Genomic DNA, 6547 nt, shown 5'->3' on the forward strand with positions numbered 1-6547 from the left:
ATGTCTGTCTACAACAATAATGCTCGAAACATCCAGATCCTACCGGACAACCCCAAAGAGCTCTGTGTTGCTAGCATTAATAATATTTTAGTCGACCAGCATCATATACAGAAACACCTTGAAGATTTAGATCAGTGATTCCCAAAGTGGTCTATATCGACCCCCAGGGGTCTATGACAACCTGCAAGGGGTCTACGTCAGCGAAAAAAAAAATTGGGGGTCCATAAAATGAAAATGGGGGTCCACGATAGTGGATCTCAACATACACTGATACTACCTATTTACTTACACTTAACCGACACTAAAGGTGAATCAATATTTCATGTTTTGAAGGATTACTTCATTGAAAAAGCAATCCCTTTATCAAATATAATATCAGTAGCTACAGATGGTGCACCTGCCATGGTTGGACGTTATCGTGGATTTATAAGCTATTTAAAACAAAATGTGCCAGGGGTGTTAGCAAAACATTGTGTCATCCATCGACAACATTTAGTTGCTAAAAATTTGAGTGTTAGATTACATGAATCTCTTCAATTAGTCATTGATGCAGTAAACCGAATCCGAAGCAACGCGTTGAATACGCGGTTATTTGCGCAGTTGTGTGAAGAAAATGATGAACACTTTCATCAATTACTCCTTCACACTGAAGTACGCTGGCTGTCGAAAGGCTTATGTTTGACAAGATTTTTTGCACTTTTTGAGACTATTTTAGAATTTCTGGATACTAAAGATAAAATTTTAAAAGACAATTTAATGAAGTGGAAAACAGACATCGCCTATTAAACAGATTTGTTTACAAAATTTAATATGGTTAATTTGCAGTTACAAGGCGACAGTCTAAATTTGATAACAAAGTCCATCTTATCAGCGTTTCTTGCCAGAGCTAAACTAATGAAGCAAAATATTGGACGGGGCGAATTTTCCCAGTTCCCCAATTTGTCACAGACAAACTGCCAGGAAGACGACGTTTCAACCTACTTTCAACATTTAAATGCTCTCTATTCAGATTTTGAAACTAGGTTTGAGGATGTTTTGACTATGGTAATACCACCGTGGATAATTAAACCATATGGTGACATAGAAGAAACGAATGTCATAAAAAAAGAGGAACTGACTGAAATAAGTACAAACGAAGAACTTAAGGTTCAGTTTAAGCACGGATATCAGCACTTCTGGCTGCAAAAAAACATACCCGTTACTTATCCCGTATTATGAAATATAGCGAGGAAATTTTTAATTTCCTTTCCATCGTCATACCTAATGGAAAGGGGGTTCAGCGCTGTTACCAATCTCCTAACGAAAAGAAGAAACAGACTGGACATCATAAGCCGAGGAGACTTAAGATTAAACCTTACAAAATTGACGCCAAATGTTGATAATTTATTATTAAAGCATCAGGTTCATCCTTCTCACTAAAAACATTTACTTATTGCTTAGTTTATTTTATGTTACGTTTATTTTATATAACAGAAACAAAATTTTATTTTGAGTAGTTTTAATTTAAATTCAATTAATAAATGTATAAAATTGAACATGTGTCTTTACTTTAAGTTTTTAACACTAAACTTCACTACAGTTAGAAATTTACAAAAAATCAATATCAGGTAAGTAGGGGGTCTACCAAAAACAGAAAAACATGGCAAGGGGTCTACGACACAAAAAAGTTTGGGAACCTCTGATTTAGATCTCAATAAAGGCGCAGGCCCAGATAAAATTCCCCTTTTATTCATAAACAAATGTGCCCGCAGCCTATCTAAACCGCTATCCATAATTTTTAGTCGCTCCCTTAAAGAGGGAATAGTCCCAAACACTTGGAAAACGGCATTTGTAACTCCCATCTTCAAAAATGGCCAAAAATTAACGTCGAAAATTATAGGCCAATTTCAAAGATCTGCATCTTTAGTAAGGTTTTCGAAAAAATTGTGTATGACCAGATGTTTTCGGCCTTGAGATCGTCACTCAATAATAACCAACATGGATTTATGAGGGGGAAATCTACAACCACTAACTTAACGGCATTCACCGAATTCTTACAAGATAACATGGATCAGCGTATACAGGTAGATGCAATATATACAGATTATAGCAAAGCTTTTGATTTAGTTATTCATGATATCTTGCTGAGAAAACTTTTACAAATCGGTGTACACGGAGACCTCCTCAGATGGCTCTCGTCCTATATAGCAAACCGTAGCCAAGCAGTAGTCGTCGGTGGCTATAAATCGAACTGGGAAACCGTGCCGTCGGGAGTACCCCAGGGGTCATTATTGGGACCATTACTCTTCAATATATATATTAATGACATTGGGAAATGTTTTCACCACTCCAGAACTTTATTATACGCAGATGACATGAAAATATTCTCCCCTGTCACGTGTATCAATGAGTGTACCCGCGTGCAAGAAGATCTAAATCGCCTAAATATTTATTGTGCAGAACACAACCTGCAAATAAATGTAAAAAGATGTGGCACCACCAGCTTCACCCGAAATAAAAATCCCATTTCTTTTAATTACTCCCTTAACGGCACAATACTGAGCAAAATGACAGAGGCTAAGGATCTAAGGCTGGCCGCATACATACGTTTTTCGTATTCGATTTCCGAATTCGTTTTCCGTATTCGGACATCCGAATGCGCGGAATCAGTAGAAAATACATTAACTGCCGCACACGTTCGTTTTAGTTCCGAACGGAACAAATTCCTTACGCACGTTCCGAATGCGAGCCGCCGCGTTCGGAGAAAACGAATGGAAAAAACCTAATGACGTCACGTGGAACGCAGCTATTGCATACAGTTTGTTTGTGCCGACGCAAACGTACGGAAATTTCCATTCGTAATTCAGTGTTGCCAACGGATCTTGACCTAATATCGCCGTTTCTCATACATAAGGTAGCGTAAAGTAGCCGAATTTGCTGTTAGGTGGGACATGTTTAAAATTGATGTTTTTACGTGAAAATAAAAAAAAATCGTGTGGGGGGGGGGGGGTGGCTAGAGAATTTAAATTGATGTTTTTGAAGTAGCTTAATTGGCGACCAGTCGCCTTTTAGATTTTTTCGGCGCCGATTCTCGCTCTGAGTAGCCTAAATGGCGATATATCGCCCTTGTTGGCAACACTGGTTCTGACGTTTATACATTCCGAATGAAGAAAAACGGACGTTTGCGCTAGTCTCACGGAATTCCGAATACGGAAAACGAATTCGTAAATCGAATACGGAAAACGTATGTATGCGGCCAGCCTTTTTGAGCGCCATATCGAATCCATGGTTGCAAAAGCTTCCAAGGTACTTGGCTTTGTACTCAGAACCTGCAAACATTTTAAAAAAGTAAATACCATGAAAATTCTGTACTTTGCTTATGTACGCAATTCTCTGGAGTACGCCTCTCAAGTCTGGAATCCCACGTATAAGTCACACATAGAAAGGATTGAGAAAGTGAAATATAGTTTTCTACGATACCTTGATTTTCGGGCCTATCGTCCTCATCTGAGTCACGAGGAGTCAGCAGCGTTTTTCAGGATTTCGTCACTGGAAAGTCGTAGAAACTGCGCAGACGTACTATTTTTACAAAAAATTGCCACCTCTGTGATAGATTGCCCGGAATTACTAGAAAGAATTCAATTAAGAGTACCCATCAGACAAACCAGACAAAATCACACATTAAACATCCCTCAATGTAACACGAACTCAAAACAAAATGCTTTTATTCACCGTGCTTCATACAATTTTAATACTTCACATAGTGAATTAGACTTATTTTACTCAGCACTCCACAATTTCAAACCTAAAAGCAAAAAAATAATTATACTATCATTATTATTTTTTATTAATACACACACGTACATGCTACACATTACACAGACTAGATCCATCCCATACCCCTCCCTTCCGCCATCCCATCCCTATAGGCTAATGTAACTAAATAATTAAAATACCTAAGTGAAAACCTATTATTGGTTAAATAATTAAAACTTACTACACAATACCTTGTAATAATTATAACTGTTGGTTTTCCAAATAAAATAAAAATAAAAATATTATAATTTGATTTACTTTACCATTTCAAGTACTATTATTTAAATTCGATATTAATTACGGCGTTAATATTTTGCCATTACTTATTAGTTTTTTTTCTACAGATACAACAGACATTATTCTTCTTCTTTTTTTAAACATTTGTTTTATAATATAATTCAGTATATTGTATAAATTTATTTTTTATTTACCTCACCTGTAAATTATTTTCCTGTTTTCATAACTGTACTACAGAAATAACTAATTTAACTCATCGGTCCTCGCACATTTAACCTTCTACCACTACAAACTCAAATGATAAATAAAACAATAGAATATGTTAAGGAGGTAAAATTATGGCTGATGACGCAGATATTGAAACGCTTTTTATATAAATTTATTGATCCTTTCTACAACTCACTTGCTGAAACTTTATAAACTATTGTACATAATGTTTTCTCTTTACTTTTATAATTACTATAAACAAAAAAAAACTTTTTCTACTTATATATATTATACTTAGGTACTTGAAATATAGTAATGGTTTTATATTACCCACACTCAGGCAGTGCCTTAGTGGGTTTTCATTTCTTGTGTATACAATTTTGGTAATATATATTATGTTATTATTTACTGTCTATTATTATGTATAATATATGTAAAGAAATGAAAATAAATAAAGTAAAAAAAAAAAAAAAAACTATTACTCTTGGAGAATCCTTTCTTGAAATTAGGAAATAAAACCTGTGTACACTGTACAGTAGTGTACAGTGTGTAGAGTGCTTAATTTATCTCAGACTGGTGATTTGTTGAAAACAGCTGCAATTAACAGGTCGCTCATTTTGACACTACCTTCCAGTTCAACAAAATAAGCGTCACTAACCGGCGTCACCGGCGAGTAGGAGAATTCATTGCGGTAAAGCTTATCAGCGCCGCTACGCGCGTACCCAAATCTGAACCTGCCTTCACTATGTGCTGTCATTCTCGTCGGCGCTTGCACCAGTCGGCCGCCTACGCGCCGACTAACCCGCGTCCTTTGTGTTCACACACATAGTGGCGGTTCCGTACTGGAGCAACGACACTCGGGACAATTTAATGATTTCAGCCTTTGAAATATTATAATCAAGCGCACAGTTCAGATAGCAATTCATGTATTATGCGAGTATGTATACGTCCTTCGCAATATGCATCGCCGACGCGTGGCCTAGAAGTTGATAACGTGCACGTCGACGGCGAAGAAGGTCACCAGTTCGTTTCCCCCTATTGCTTATACTTTTGTGGATAGTATATAAGTATTATTATTCTTCGTTCTGTCCTCACATAGCTTGTTTACCGCCAACGGAATTCCTTTGTAGGGTCTGATGAATCGTGCCATACCAGTATTACCTTGCAATATCATTGTCTTTTGTCATCATTATCGACCATTCGAAATTTCTTCATTACCTATGTACGTTTAATTATCTTTTCAGTGATTGTGCGTACTAAAAAAATGAAGATATAGGTAACTTTCAAATATTTACCGACAACGAAATCTTTTGGGAGGACAATGTGTGTAACTTTATGAATAAACATTCAAATATAAATAAAATAAAATATTGAAGAAGTTGTCGGGTCCATTAGTAATTTAACATGTTCAACTGTTTTTATTCACTGCAGTGGATGTATTTTATATAAATCTATACAAAAATCTAACCTTTTCAACCTAAAATTGTCTACTATAAAAATATGACTATAATTACTACTAGTACTAATTAATACTAGTACTGAATTATTACTATAATTAGTCAAACAACGTCATCACGCTGCCCTCTGTACTTTTGTATTGCTTTCCTCACCTTTACACCTGCAATTAGTATTGTAATCTAATCACCTATCTCAAAATATATGTCCTGAAGGATGGTCCTAAAATAATTTTCCTTGTTCTCAAATAAAATGATTGTGTAAACTATATAATTATTTATCAATGAAACATTCTAGCGAGTCAAAGACCTCAAAACCGGCTCCACCTTGTTTTTGTGCTCTACGGGAAATGACCCCGGAACGGGACACCACCAATCGTACAACCACACAACGGACATCAGAAAGTCAGCGCTCTACCTAGTTTTCTTTAGGCGGCCGCTTATTTCATTATTATAGTGTTTGAAGGCTTTTTTATGGAATTTGTGAACATTGGGTTTATACTACCTAAGTAAAGCTAGAATCATAATACTACTCCTTATGCGCCGTTCGACTGACATAGCACAACTAATTAATTCATAAGACTATACACTCTATACAGCTCACCAGTCCGCCCGGTGCACCAAGCACAAGGGACAGGCAACGTGAATGTACCGAAAATCCGATTGCTTGATTGATGATAAGCTTCTCAAATGGACCCATGATGTACGACTAATTATTAATGTTAAATAATCTAAATGAATGTATGTATATAAGATCACCGAGTTTGAAAATGTGGAATATATCTAAAATAACCGCTTTTAGTTTTGACTGTATACATAGAGAAATTGTTAATGTTTGCGACTGTGAAAAAATT

Source organism: Hesperophylax consimilis, chromosome 10 (genome assembly GCF_061612785.1).
Source record: "Hesperophylax consimilis isolate HC1 chromosome 10, BYU_Hcon_1.0, whole genome shotgun sequence".
Taxonomy (NCBI): domain Eukaryota; kingdom Metazoa; phylum Arthropoda; class Insecta; order Trichoptera; family Limnephilidae; genus Hesperophylax; species Hesperophylax consimilis.